A 15,290-nucleotide genomic window follows, 5' to 3' on the forward strand; every position below is an offset into this window, starting at 1 on the left:
CACTCTCCTCCTATCTTTCTCATCAATCAATAAATAAAATCTGAAAAAATAATAAATAAAAAATAATAAAATAAAATTATATATATATAAATATATATATATATATAAATAAAACAAAAAAGTGGGCCAGGGAAGCCAATCAATAGTAAAGCACATACACAGGGCCCCAGGTTTCATTCCTCAGAACAGAATTAAATTTTTTTTTCCCATTAAGATTGTATCATAGGGGGTTGGTTGGATGGTGGAGCACCTGGTTAACCCACATGAGTTACAATATGCATGGACCCAGGTTTGAGACACCACTCCCCACCTGTGGGGGTGGGGTGATGCTTCACAAGCAGTAAAGCAGGTTTGCAGGTGTCTATATCTCTCCCTTTCTATTGCCCCCTCCCCTCAATTTCTCTCTGTCCTTTCAAATAAAACAGAAGCAGGGGCAGGCTGTCTAGCTGTCTGGCTGTCAGGAGCAGTGGATTTGGAGTGCAGGCACTAAGCCACATCAATAACCCCAGTGGTAATAAAGAAAGAAAAAAAAAGATAGCACATACAGCAGAGATAGCACAGTGGTGTAGTACTGCACAAAACATTCATGCAAGACTGTATCATATATATTTACTTATCATTTTTATTAATCTTAAATAACACTGATGGGGATATAGGGAATATAGGGGGTAGTGGGGAGGGAAGGAGAGGGGAGGAGAGAATGAAGGAGGGGAAGGGAGGGAAGAGGAAGGGAGGAAAACCAGAGCACAAGAACCTCCATTTTAAAGCTGCTTGTTGCAGGGTCTGGCAGAGACACACCCAGTTGAAAGAACAGCAGTTTCTACCTGCTGAATTACCTCCTGACCCTAGAAACTTTTTAGTTTAAAAAATACCAGTAACAGAAATTTCTCTATTAATAAAGTTAACAAAATCACGTGAAACTCATAGAAATTCTTAAGTTAAAGAGTACAACAACTAAAAGAAATATGTTAGAAGAGCTCAGTAGCTAAGTTGAGACAACAAAAGAAAAGTAATGAACTTTTAGACATATCAGTAGAAATAATCCAAGATAAAGAACAGTGAGGAAAAAGACTGAAGATGATGAAGCAATGGAGTGTGTGCACACTCATTTAAGCACACACATTACTATGTTCAAGGACCTGGGTTTGGGACCCCACTCCTCACCTGCAGGGGGGATGCTTCACAAACAGTAAAGCAGTTATGCAGGTCTCTCTCTCTCCCCTCTCAATTTCTCTCTGTCCAAGCTAATAAAAATAGAACAAAAGAAAGAAAGAAAGAAAGAAAGAAAGAAAGAAAGAAAGAAAGAAAGAAAGGGGGAAAGGAAAGGAAAAAGGAAAAAGAAAGAGAAATGGGCACTAGAAGCAGTGGACTGATTCACAATGCTATCACTGTGCCCTAGCATGACAATAAAATAATAAAAATATTTAATAATTAAATAATGGTTATGCAAAAACACTTGCTTGCCTGAGACTCTGAGGTCCCAGGTTTGATACCTATAAGTCAAGCTGAGCAGTGCTCAAGGAGAGGGAGAGAGAAAAGAGGGAAATGAGGGAGGGATAGGGGGAAGAAAGAGAGAGAGAAAGAGAACGTGTGTGTATGTCCATAGATCTCTCATTAAATAAAAATGTGTAAAATATTTTAAAATAATGGTAGGGGGCATGGCGTAATGATTTTGCAAAGACTCTCACACCTCAGGCTCCAAGGTCTCAGGTTAATCATCTATACCATAAGTCAGAGCTGAGCAGTGCTTTGATAAAATAATAATAATTACACTAAGATACTGGTCTGTTTTAAAATAAATATAAATTAATTTAAAAGGTCTATTAAAAAATAAGATACATGGATAGCTTGGGAGGCGGGGCTATAGTAGCAGCTGGGGTTCCCTGCGCCTCTCCTCTCCTCTTCTCTCCTGGGTCAACTAGGAATACCAAAGGAAATCACCTGGGACCTCAACAAGGCAGGACTAGAACAACTTCAGGAACCCACCCAATCACTGGTAAGTGCAAACACATGTGGTTCATGGATGGTGAGGAGCCTAAGGAGAAACTGACCTGCTGGTAACAGTCCAGAGGCTTACCAGAGGAAGAGAGGGAGAAGAAGAAAGCATTCTTCGAGACATAACAGCTGAGAACTTCTCTAGTCTAAACAACATCAGACATAAGGTTCAAGAAGCCGAGAGGGTCCCAAACAGAATTAACCCAGACTTAAAGACACCAAGACACATCATATTTAGAATGGAAAGAAATAAGGATAAAGAAAGGATCCTGAAGGCTGCAAGAAAAAAAAAAAGTCACCTACAGAAGAAGTCTACTAGTTGAGACACCACCTCCAGTCTGTTATACCAACTACTGAAGGGAGGAGAGGACTCCCCTAAGACTCAACAAATACAACTGTGAGTCTTCATTGCTACTACCCTGACAGGCTGGAGCAGCAGGAGGGAGTCCCTGTGCTAACATCTGGGAACAGAGAACTGACCAAGAAACTCAGGAGAAGAGCTACACCTCGGTGGCCTAGCAGTGGGGCTGTACAGTGGGAGCCTTTCCACATTGTTCTCCTGATGAGAACATGGTGAATAATTGCCCCATAACCTACAGACTATAAACCTGACTTGTTTGGAAACTCACAGGGCCCAGCACTACTGCTCCTCTTTACAGAGAAGCTGAATTAAGCCCAGAGCTTTGGATCCTTGGGGTGTGAGAGACTCTTTGCATAACCACTGTGCTATCTCTCCCCCACCCTGTTTTATCTCTTGGTCAGGAGTGAGTGCTTAAGCTAAGAAGCCTACTTATAATTTAAAAGCCCTCAAACTCCCATTCCCTACAGGGAAAAAGAACAAAAGAGGCTTTAAAGCCACTGTGCTCCAACTCAGGGATTGAAATAATATTGAAACAACTGTTAATTTCCACAACTGTGAACTCATTGAGTACCTTACATAGAAACAAGTCAATCCAGGCAAAAATGATCAGTAATTTGAAAAGTACTGAGAGAGGGACCTCATAACATACTATATAGAATGGTTAAACCAACAAGAAGAAATATTGGAGAAATGACCCAGGACAAGAGTCCAGCTAAAAGCCCCCCAAAGGTTGAGACATAAAATAGTGAGTTCAACATCCAAACACTACTTAAGGAAATAGAGTGAGTAAAGAGTTTGAAAGAATTGTCATCAGAAATGCAGAAAGAACAGATGAGACTCTGGAAGAAAACATTAATTATCTCAAGATCATTAGAGAGCTGAAAGCTGAAATAGCTGAGGTAAAAACATAACTAGCTGAACAAACTGAAACAGTATCATGATGAACTCCAGAAAACAGTAGAGGGACAGAATAGAATAAATGAGGCTGAATTAGCAAGGTTGAGGACAAATTAGAGACAACTAAGAAGAATTAGATCTCAGAAAGAGATTAAGAGATACTTAAAACAACAGAGACCTATGGGATGACTTCAAAAGAAATAATGTACACAATATTGGCTTACCAGAGGAAGAGAGGGAGAAGAAGAAAGCATTCTTCGAGACGTAACAGCTGAGAACTTCTCTAGTCTAAACAACATCAGACATAAGGTTCAAGAAGCCGAGAGGGTCCCAAACAGAATTAACCCAGACTTAAAGACACCAAGACACATATTTAGAATGGAAAGGAATAAGGATAAAGAAAGGATCCTGAAGGCTGCAAAAAAAAAAAAAAAAAAAGTCACCTACAGAAGAAAACCCATAAGATTAGCAGCAGACTTCTCCACACAAACACTACAGGCCAGAAGAGAAGGGCAAGATATCTGTTGAGTGCTCAATGAGAAAGGCTTTCAACCAAGACTCTTGCACCCTGCTAGACTGTCATTCAGACTAGATGGAGGCATAACACCTTCTCAGACGAGCAACAACTGAAAGAATCAACTATAACCAAGCCTGCCCTGAAAGAAGTTCTGAAAGGTCTCCTATAAACAGACAACCATAAATAGGTGACATATCAGAACACTCTAAAAATCTACAAGAATGGCGTTAAAATATCTTCACTCTATGATATCAATAAATGTCAATGGCCTGAATTCACCTATTAAGAGGCACAGAGTAGGAAGATGGATCAGAAAAAACAACCCAACAATAGGCTGTCTACAGGAAACCCACCTAACTCAACAAGACAAACACCCTTAAAGTGAAAGGATGGGAAACTATCATACAAGCCAATGGCCCACAAAATAGGGCAGGAACAGATATTCTCATATCTGGCACAATAGACTTTAAATTAAAAAAAAATTTAAAAGATAAGGATGGACATTACTTAATGCTCAAAGCTTCAGTCAATCAAGAAGACTTAGCAATTATTAACATCTATGCACCCAATGAGAAGCCATCTAAATACATCAAACATCTACTGAAAGAACTACAACGATAGATTAACAGCAACACAGTAATAGTAGGGGACTTAAACACCTCACTTTCTCAACTTGACAGGTCACCCAGGCAAAAAAAATCAATAAAGAAATGAGGGAGATAAGTGAAGAGATAGATAAACAAGAACTATAGGACATTTTCAGAGTCATCCATCCCAAGAAACTGGAATATACATTCTACTCAAGTTCACATGGATCATTCTCAAGGATAGACCTTATATTAGGCCACAGAGATAGCATCAGCAAATTCAAGAGCATTGAAATCATCCCAAGCATCTTCTCAGACCACAGTGGAATGAAACTAACACTTAACAATCAACAAAAGATTAGTAGTAGTCCCAAAATGTGGAAGCTCATTATACTACTTAACAACTACTGGGTCAAAGAGGAAACAAAGTACGAAACCAAAATGTTTCAAGAGTTCAATGTAAATGAAGACAAGCTATCAAAATATTTGGGACACAGCTAAGGCAGTACTGAGAGGGAAGTTCATAGCCATACAAGCAACACATTAGAAAACAAGAAAAAGCACAAATAAACAACCTGATTGCACACCTTAAAGTACTAGACAAAGAAGAACAAAGGAACCCTAAAGCAACCAGAAGGACAGAAATCACTAAAGTTAGGGCAGAAATAAATAACATTGAAAATAAGAAAACCATACAAAAGATCAACAAAAGTAAATGTTGATTCTTTGAAAGAATGAACAAAATCGACAAACCTTTACCCAGACTAAGAAAACAAAAAAGGGAGAAGACCCAAATAAATAAGATTGTAAATGAAAGAGGAGCTATCACAACATACACCTCAGAAATTCAACATATGCGAGGCTTCTATGAACAACTATATGCCACCAAGCTAGAGAACCTGGAAGAACTGTATGATTTCCTAGATACCTACGAACTTCCAAAATTAAATAAAGAGGAGCTAGATAATATGAACAAGCTAATCACAGCTAATGAAACTGAAACAGTTATCAAAAACCTTCCCAAGAATAAAAGTGCTAGACCAGACGGTTTCACAAATGAATTCTATGCAACCTTCAAGAAAGACGTCAATACTTTTTTTTTATTATCTTTATTTATTGGATAGAGATAGCCAGAAATCAAGAGGGAAGGGGTTGATAGAGAGGGAGAGAGACAGAGAGACACCTGCAGCCCTGCTTCACCAGTCATGAAGCTTTCCCACTGCAGGTGGGGACCGGGGGCTCAAACCCGGGTCCTTGCACATTGTAATATGTGCACTCAACCAGGTGTGCAACCACCCGGCCCCAATACTTCTACTTTTAAAAGTCTTCCAGAAGACTGAAGACACGGGAATACTCCCTTCCAGCGTCTATGAAGCCAACATCACTATGATACCAAAAGCAGACAGGGACACAACCAAAAAAGAAAACTATAGACCAATATAGCTGATGAACATAGATGCTAGAATACTGAACAAAATTCTAGCCAACCAGATACAGCAGTATATTAAAAAGATTGTTCATCATGACCAAGTGGGGTTTATCCCAGGCATGCAAGGTTGGTTTAATATACAGAAATCAATCAACGTGATCCACCACATCAACAAAAGCAAGACTAAAAACCACATGGTCATATCAATAGAAGCAGAGAAAGCCTATGACAAAATTCAATATCCCTTTATGATCAAACGTTACAAAGAATGGAAATAGATGGAAAATTCCTCAAGATAATGAATTTTATATAGGAAACCTACAGCCAACATCATACTCAATGGTGAAAAAACTGGAAGCATTTCCACTCAGATTAGGTACTAGACAGGGCTGCCCACTATCACCATTACTATTCAACATAGTGTTGGAAGTTATTGCCATAGCAAATCAGGCAGGAGCAAGGAATTAAAGGGATACAGATGGGAAGAGAAGAAGTCAAACTGTCCCTATTTGCAGATGACATGATAGTATACAAAGAAAAACCTAAGGAATCTAGCAAGAAGCTTTTGGAAATCATCAGACAATACAATAAGGTGTCAGGCTACAAAATTAACATTCAAAAGTCAGTGGCATTCCTCTATGCAAACACTAATTTAGAAGAAGATAAAATCCAGAAATCAATTCCTTTTACAACAAAATATCTAGGAATAAACCTAACCAAAGAAGTGAATGACTTGTATACTGAAAATTATGAGTCACTACTCAAGGAAATTGAAAAAGACACAAAGAAGTGAAGATATTCAATGTTCATGGGCTAGAAGAATTAACATCATTAAAATGAACATACGGGAGTCAGGCAGTAGTGTATTGGGTTAAGTGCACGTGGCACAAATGCAAGGACTGGCATAAGGATCCCAGTTCGAGCCCCCGGGTGCCCACCTTAAGGGGAGTCACTTCACAGGTGGTGAAGCAGGTCTGCAGGTGTGTCTCTTTCTCCCCCACTCTATCTTCCCCTCCTCTTTCCATTTCTGTCTTATCTAACAACAATGACATCAATAACAACAACAAAAATAACTACAACAACAATAAAAAACAACAAGGGCAATGATAGGGAAAATAAGTAAATATAAAAAAAAATTTTTTAATGAATATACTAGCCAGAGCCATATACAAATTTAATGCTATCCCCATCAAGATCTCAACCACATTTTTTAGGTGAATAGAACAAATGCTACAAATGTTAATCTGGAAATCAGAAAAAATCTAAAGTTGCCAAAACAATCTTGAGAAGAGAAAACAGAACTGGAGGCATCACACTCTCAGATCGCAAATTATATTATAGGACCATAGTAATCAAAACTGCTTGGTACAGGAACATCAATAGGCACAATAACCAGTGGAATAGAATTGAGAGCCCAGAAGTAAGCCCCCACACTTATGGATATCTAATCTTTGACAAAGGTGCCCAGACTATTAAATGGGGAGCGGGGAGTGTCTTCAACCAATGGTTTTGGAAAAAATAGGTTGAAACATGCAGAAGAATGAAACTGAACCACTATATTTCACCAAATACAAAACTAAATTCCAAGTGGATCTAGGACCTGGATAATAGACCAGAAACTATCACATAATATTGTCAGAACTCTTTTCCACATAAATTTTAAAGATATCTTCAATGAAATGAATCCAATTACAAAGAAGACTAAGGCAAGTATAAACCAATGGGACTACATCTAATTTAAAAATTCCTGCACAGCAAAAGAAATCAATACCCAAACAAAGAGACCCCTCACAGAATGGGAGAAGATCTTTACATGCCATACATCAGACAAGAATTTAATAACCAAAATATATAAAGAGCTTGCCAAACTCAAAAACAAGGAAACAAATGACCCCATCCAAAAATGGGGAGAGGACATGGACAGAATATTCAACACAGAAGAGATCCAAAAGGCTGAGAAACACATGAAAAAATGCTCCAACTCTTTGATTGTCAAAGAAATGCAAATAAAAACAACGAGATACCACTTCGCTCCTGTGAGAATGTCATACATCAGAAAAGGTAGTAGTAGCAAACACTAGAGTGGTTATAGGGACAAAGGAACCCTCCTGCACTGCTGGTAGGAATGTAAATTGGTCCAACCTCTGTGGAGAACTGTCTGGAGAACTCTCAGAAGGCTAGAAATGGATCTACCCTCCCAACACCTATGGGCATCTAATCTTTGATAAGGGGGCCCAAAGGATTAAATGGAAAAAGGAGGCTCTCTTCAATAAATGGTGCTGGGAAAACTGGGTTGAAACATGCAGAAGAATGAAATTGAACCACTTTATCTCACCAGAAATAAAAATCAACTCCAAATGGATCAAAGACCTAGATGTCAGACCAGAAACAAATACTTAGAGGAAAACATTGATAAAACACTTTCCCACCTACACCTCAAGGATCTCTTTGATGAATCAAACCCAACTGCAAGGAAGACTAAAGCAGAAACAAACCAATGGAACTACATCAAATTGAAAAGCTTCTGCACATCCAAAAAAACTATCACACAAACAAAGAGACCCCTCACAGAATGGGAGAAGATCTTCACATGCCATACATCAGACAAGAAAATAATCACCAAAATATATAAAGAGCTCAGCAAACTTAGCACCAAAAAAGCAAATGACCCCATCCAAAAATGGGCAGAGAATATGAACAAAACATTCACCTCAGAGGAGATCCAAAAGGCTAACAAACATATGAAAAACTGCTCTAGGTCACTGATTGTCAGAGAAATGCAAATTAAGACAACACTAAGATACCACCTCACTCCTGTAAGAATGACATACATCAAAAAGGACAGCAGCAACAAATGCCGGAGAGGTTGTGGGGACAGAGGAACCCTTTTACATTAGTGGTGGGAATGTAAATTGGTACAGCCTCTGTGGAGAGCAGTCTGGAAAACTCTCAGAAGGCTAGACATGGACCTTCCATATGATCCAGTAATTCCTCTCCTGGGGTTATACCCCAAGGACTCCATAACACCCAACCAAAAAGAGGTGTGTACTCCTATGTTCATAGCAGCACAATTCATAATAGCTAAAACCTGGAAGCAACCCAGGTGCCCAACAACAGATGAGTGGCTGAGAAAGCTGTGGTATATATGCACAATGGAATACTATGCAGCTATCAAGAACAATGAACCCACCTTCTCTGACCCATCTTGGACAGAGCTAGAAGGAATTATGTTAAGTGAACTAAGTCAGAAAGATAAAGATGAGTATGGGATGATCCCACTCATCAACAGAAGTTGAGTAAGAAGATCTGAAAGGGAAACTAAAAGCAGGACCTGATCAAATTATAAGTAGGGCACCAAAGTAAAAACCCTGTGGTGAGGGGTAGACATGCAGCTTCCTGGGACAGTGGGGGGTGGGAGTGGGTAGGAGGGATGGGTCACAGTCTTCTGGTGGTGGGAATGGTGTTTATGTACACTCCTAGCAAAATGTAGACATATAAATCAGTAGTTAATTAATATGAGAGGAGGAAAATCAATTGTATGTCTCAAAGTTTTTCAAAACACAAACTGAATCTTTTTAACATACAGGCTGTGTATTTGATATGCGGACTCTCTCAAAAGCCTAGACCAAGTAGATTAGAAGCATCCAATAGCACAGCTATATACAAGATACTGGATACTGTACAGCAAATCCTAACAAAAGGACTTTTCAAAGTTAACCCAATTAACAAATAATGTGATGATAACATTAACTATCCATTTTCTTTTTGAACCCTAAGACAGCAGGAACCTCACATCTCCACTAAAGAGCCCCTACTTCCCCCAGTCCTGGAACCCTTGGATAGGGCCCACTTTCCCGTATGCCTCTCCCAATCCAAATCAAATAATATTGCATCCACCGATCACAACCTAACCAACACAACGATTGCCACTTCAACATGCTTCACCTCAGACTGTGTCCAGAGACTTCACGTGTGGAATGACAACCCTTCAGCTTCATTACTCGGGTGAGACCTTTCCTTTTATAGTACACTCTAATTTCATCTCAGGTGGTTCACCTTCTAACAAAGTCCCATAACCTAGATATACACCAGTTTCTGTGAGAGAGAGCTTATGTGCACACGTATCCATAAACTACTGCAAAATATATACCTGAAAGCAGAAGTACACTAGAGTTTGCAGTGAGTACCTCCCTAACACTTCCTCTCCACTATTCCAAGCTTGGGATCCATGATTGCTCAACAATTTGTTTGGCTTCGTATGTTAACTCTCTTTTCAATCACCAGTTTCCAGATGCCACCAGGATGCTGGCCAGGCTTCCCTGGATTGAAGACCCCACCAATATGTCCTGGAGCTCAGCTTCCCCAGAAACACACCTTACTAGGGAAAGAGAGAGGCAGACTGGGAGTATGGACCGACCAGTCAACGCCCATGTTCAGCGGGGAAGCAATTACAGAAGCCAGACCTTCTACCTTCTGCAACCCTCAATGACCCTGGGTCCATGCTCCCAGAGGGCTAGAGAATGGGAAAGCTATCATGGGAGGGGGTGGGTTAAGGAGACTGGGTGGTGGGAATTGTGTGGAGTTGTACCCCTCCTACCTTATGCTTTTGTTCACTAATCCTTTCTTAAATAAAAAATTAAAAAAAAAAAAAAAAGAAATGGATCTACCCTATGATCCTGCAATTCCTCTCCTGGGGATCTATCCTAAGGAACCCAACACACCCATCCAAAAAGATCTGTGTATACCTATGTTCATAGCAGCACAATTTGTAATAGCAAAACCTGGAAGCAACCCAAGTGTCCAACAGATGAGTTGCTGAGCAAATTGTGGTATATATACACAATGAAATACTACTCAGCTGTTAAAAATGGTGATTTCACTGTTTTCAGCCCTTCTTGGATAGAGCTTTGAAGAAATCATGTTAAGTGAAATAAATCAGAAATAGAAGGATGAATATGGGATGATCTCCCTCACAGGCAAAAGTTGAAAAACAAGATCAGAAGAGAAAACACAAGTAGAACCTGAACTGGAATTGGTGTACTGTACCAAAGTAAAAATGACTCTGGGGTGGAGTGGGAGGTGGGGGAACACAGGTCCAAAAGGATGACAGAGGACCTAGAGTAGGGGTGTATTATTATGTGGAAAACTGGAAAATGCTATCCATGTACCAATTATTGTATTTACTGTCAAGTGTAGTACATTAATCCCCTAATAACGAAATAATAATAAATAAAATACATGAAGCAGGTCTTAAAAATACACATGAATAACCTTATTAAGACAAGGTTATTGTCTTTCATCCTTTAAAACTATGAACAATTAGTTTCAATATATAGATTTTCATATCTATATTAAACCAATGTTTTATTATATATGCATAATGTATATGTATTATGTACATAATATATAAATGGACATGAAAGGAAGTTATCCAATAAAGGCAGAGGACTACCCCAGTTGTAGAATGTGTACTCATACGCAAACATTTGAGCAAGTATCAAAGGTAAAAACTAAAGACCGAGTGAAGCAATGTTTACCTCTGTAAGATATGTCAAGCAAATGCCCATCCCGTCAGACCACTTGATTAAATTTCCAAGCTCTTGATTTCTTCTTCTAGCCTATAAGAAAACACAAATATAAATTATATCTCTGCAGAAGCATCAAGGCTAGATATATTCTGTAAAACATATCTAAGCATGCTAACTCAAACACAATTGCTTTCCATAGTAGATGTTTGTCTGAACTGAATTAGTAGCACTTATTCCCACTGTAATGACACAGCAGTGCTAGGTGATAACAAAAAGAAGTTTGACAAAGTCAACTTATAGTTTAAGACCAATTTTACACTCAAGGCAAAAATCTAGATTTCTCTTAGAGTAAAAAGGAGAGTATAAAATATTAAAAATTACATGTTGATAACTCCACATTACACCAATAACCATTATTATTACTATTTTGCCTCCAGGGTTATCACTGGAGCTCAGTGCCAGCACTAGAAATCCACTGCTCCTGTGGCCATTTTTTCAATTTTTATTTTATTTTTTTGATAGAACAGAGAAATTGAGAGGGGAGGGGAAGATAGAGAGGAAGAGATCTGCTTCACTGCTTGTGAGGCGACCCTCCTGTAGGTGGGGAGCCAGAAGGAGGCTCAAACTGGTGTCCTGGCACAGATCCTTGTGCTTCCTATTATGTATACTTCACCTGGTGTACCACTGCCCAATCCCCACCATTATTTCTTAAGTTACCCCAACATTTCCCTCAGTTTTAAAGACTAATAAGCCTATCAATATCATTTCTGAAGAGACAAAAATAGAGCTGGGCAGATAAAATAATGGTTTTGCAAGATGGTCATGCATGAGGCTCTTTGGTCCCAGGTTCAATCCCAAGAACCATTCATTATAAGCCAGATCTAAGGACTGCTCTGGTTTTTCTCTCTCTGCATCTATTTCTCTCATTCAAAAAAAAAAAAAAAGCCAAGCTAACACCAAAAAAAAGAGCAAAAGCATTCAGTATTTACTATTTGAAAGCAAAGGTATTTAGTAAATGCTAAAAATTGTCCTTACTTTTGAAATTTCTATTGCAGTAAAGTTGTTAAGAATAGTTAACAAACTATAGTTATAGTTAAAAAAAATAGTTAAAGTTGTTAGACGAATACAGAAGATGAACCTCCAGTGTTGGTAGTGCAATGATAATGAACACATAATTTTCATCTGGTAACTGGGCTATTTTTCCAGGTGTACAAAACGGAGGTAATGAAGCCTGATTCTACCAGAAAGAATGAAAAGCGTTAATTCCCCAATAAAGAAACTAAAAAAAAAAAAGATATATGTGTGTGTATTATATTATCAAGGGATTGCAAACAGAGATAATTTTAGTCCTTATGCAAATCAGTAGCTTTGCTGATTTACAAAACTAGTTTTTAACTGAAAAAAAAATTCCGTTCGTTGAAGCTGAGAAGGTAGCTCAGCAAACTGAGAGCATACTTTACAAATCTGATGCCTCAGACTATCCTTAGTACAATACATAACATGTTGTGCTCCTACTCTTTATATATTGTAAAATGAAATTTTAAAATATTTTAATCTACCTTAAGGGGCCAGGTGGTGGCACATCCAGTTGAGCACACGTTACCATGCCTAAGAATTTGGGTTCAAGACCTCAGTCCTCAACTACAAGGAGGAAGCTTCATGAGCAGTGAAGCAGTGCTGCAAGTGTCTCTTTCCTTCCTTTTGTTTTTAATATTTATTTATTCCCCTTTGTTGTCCTTGTTGTTTATTGTTGTAGTTATTATTGTTGTATTGATGTCACTGTTGTTGGATAGGACAGAGAGAAATGGAGAAAGGAGGGCAAGACAGAGAGAAGGAGAGAAAGATAGACACCTGCAGACCTGCTTCACCGCTTAGGAAGCGACACCCCTGCAGGTGGGGAGCTGGGGCTTGAACCGGAATCCTTGCAGGTCCTTGCGCTTTGCACCACCTGCACTACTGCCCGACTCCCCCTTTCCTTCCTTTTTTATCTACCTCACCCTTTTTATTTTCTCTCTAGCCTTAGCCTATCAAATAAGGAAAAATTAAAAAATAAATATTTAATTTAAAGGGGAAAAATGATTACTAGGAAAGGTGGATTCATCATGCAGGCATTGAGCCCCAATAATAACACTGCAAGGAATAAAAAAGTAAAAATGAAGTTTGTCACAAAGCGTATCTTGGACTGGAGTTTGGTGTGTTGCACCAAAGTAAAAGACCCTGGGCTGAATGGGGGTTGGGGGGGAGGGTTCAGGTGCTGGAATATGATGGCAGAGGACCCAGTGGGGGTTGTATTGCTATGTGGAAAACTGGGAATTGTTATGCATATACAAATTATTGTATTTATTGTCAAGTGTAAAACATTAATCCTCCAATAAAAAATAAATAAAAGAAAGAAAAAGATTCTGGAGTGGGGGAGAGGGTTCAGTTCCTGGAACATGATGTCAGGAGGACCTAAAGGGGAATAGATTGCTACTGTGGAAAACTGAGAAATGTTACACATGTACAAACTACTGTATTTTACTGTCAACTATAAACCACTAATCCACTCAATAAAGAAAAAATAAATTTTGTGCCCAAGCATTCCAAACATGTATGCCATTTATCATAATTATGCAAAAACTATCTTTATGTACAAATTTCTCTAGGAATTGTACCAAAGAGATAATAAAAGTCATAAAACTTCTTATGGTAGAAATTAAAAAGCAGGTAAAGTAGGCTGAGGGAACAGCATGATGGTATGCAAAAAGACTGTTGTGCCTGAGACAAAGGTTCTGTTTCAGATCCCAGCAACACCAAAAGCCAGAGCTGATCAGTTCATTGGTAAAAATAAACAAATAGAAAATAAAACAGACCAAAACTGTATCTGCACTACAATCTTTACAATATTCAACTGTCAGAATTTCTAACACAGTTGCAGAAACAAAGCTGAACAGAACAGACATGGTAAAGTCTACATATAAGAAATAAAAATGTATTCAAATTATATATTTTAGTGTTACATCGAATCTTTTTTCATGTTGACTGTATATCCTTTATTCATACATCATTATATTATGTAGTAATAACCACAGACTGAACATTTTTAAAATATTAATATTGTTGAAAGTATTTTATTTTTAGTAGGGCCAGGATTTGCATATGTGTGATGTCACTGCTGAGTGTTCTCTCAGGCATTTTTTTTTTCCACTGTTGAGGGAGAAGGAAAACACACACAACAATACCACTTCTTCGACAGAGGTCCTCCCTGCCCCTATGCTATCCATGGTACTCCCATGTGGTACTGGATCTTGAACTTAAGTCATCACACATGGTAACTTAAGTCATCACACATAAGCATGATGGGGAGGGAGGGGTGATAGGAAATGGCACAGTGAGTGGTGCAATGCACTTGAAAGCATGAGGTCCTGTGTTCAATCTTCAGCACTCCTTGTGACAAAGTGACCTTGTTCCCTCTCCCTGTCTTGTGTTAATAAGTAAGTAAAATTTTTAGTAAAAAGAAAATGAAGAAAATGCAAACAAATAAGCACAATATAGTAAGTGGGCTATAGCTTAGTCCTGTGCTGAAAACATTTCTACAAAAGCCTAGTCACCTCCTTGTATCACTTTTTATTTGAAATTCCTAAGTTTATCGTACATTAAATACTATAAACTAAAAGTGTTATGAAAAGGACATGTAAAAAAGATAGAGAAGCAAATTAGGAAAAAAGAAATATGCCTCTCTCATATAATACACACAAATATTAAAAATATTAAAAAATATTAAAACCTCAAAATCTCAATCTATAAACAGAAATTATGTCCCCATCATGACCTTTTATGTATCATATAAACCCAAACTCAACTATATCAATGTCCCTTCCTTTGGAACATAGACTGCCTAGTAGTGTTTCTAGGACTATTAAGGTATTAGCTTACTTAAACAAGCCAATGAGATGAATGCTATTATATTTCATATTTTGTGTAAGAGAAAACCTGA

The 15,290-nt window shown here is 38.3% G+C and overlaps 1 protein-coding gene across 3 annotated transcripts in view; it reads right to left on the reverse strand.

Annotated features, from left to right (window-relative positions):
- The window catches only part of ZNF148 (zinc finger protein 148), a 158,441-nt gene that overhangs the window by 98,555 nt on the left and 44,596 nt on the right, over positions 1–15,290 (reverse strand). For all 3 annotated transcript variants that reach the window (XM_016194269.2, XM_060198206.1, XM_060198207.1), the window contains exon 2: positions 11,324–11,404. The gene's annotated coding sequence lies outside the window, so the exon portion shown is untranslated. The remainder of the gene's footprint in view (positions 1–11,323; positions 11,405–15,290) is intronic.

This window comes from Erinaceus europaeus, chromosome 9 (assembly GCF_950295315.1).
Source record: "Erinaceus europaeus chromosome 9, mEriEur2.1, whole genome shotgun sequence".
Taxonomy (NCBI): Eukaryota; Metazoa; Chordata; class Mammalia; order Eulipotyphla; family Erinaceidae; genus Erinaceus; species Erinaceus europaeus.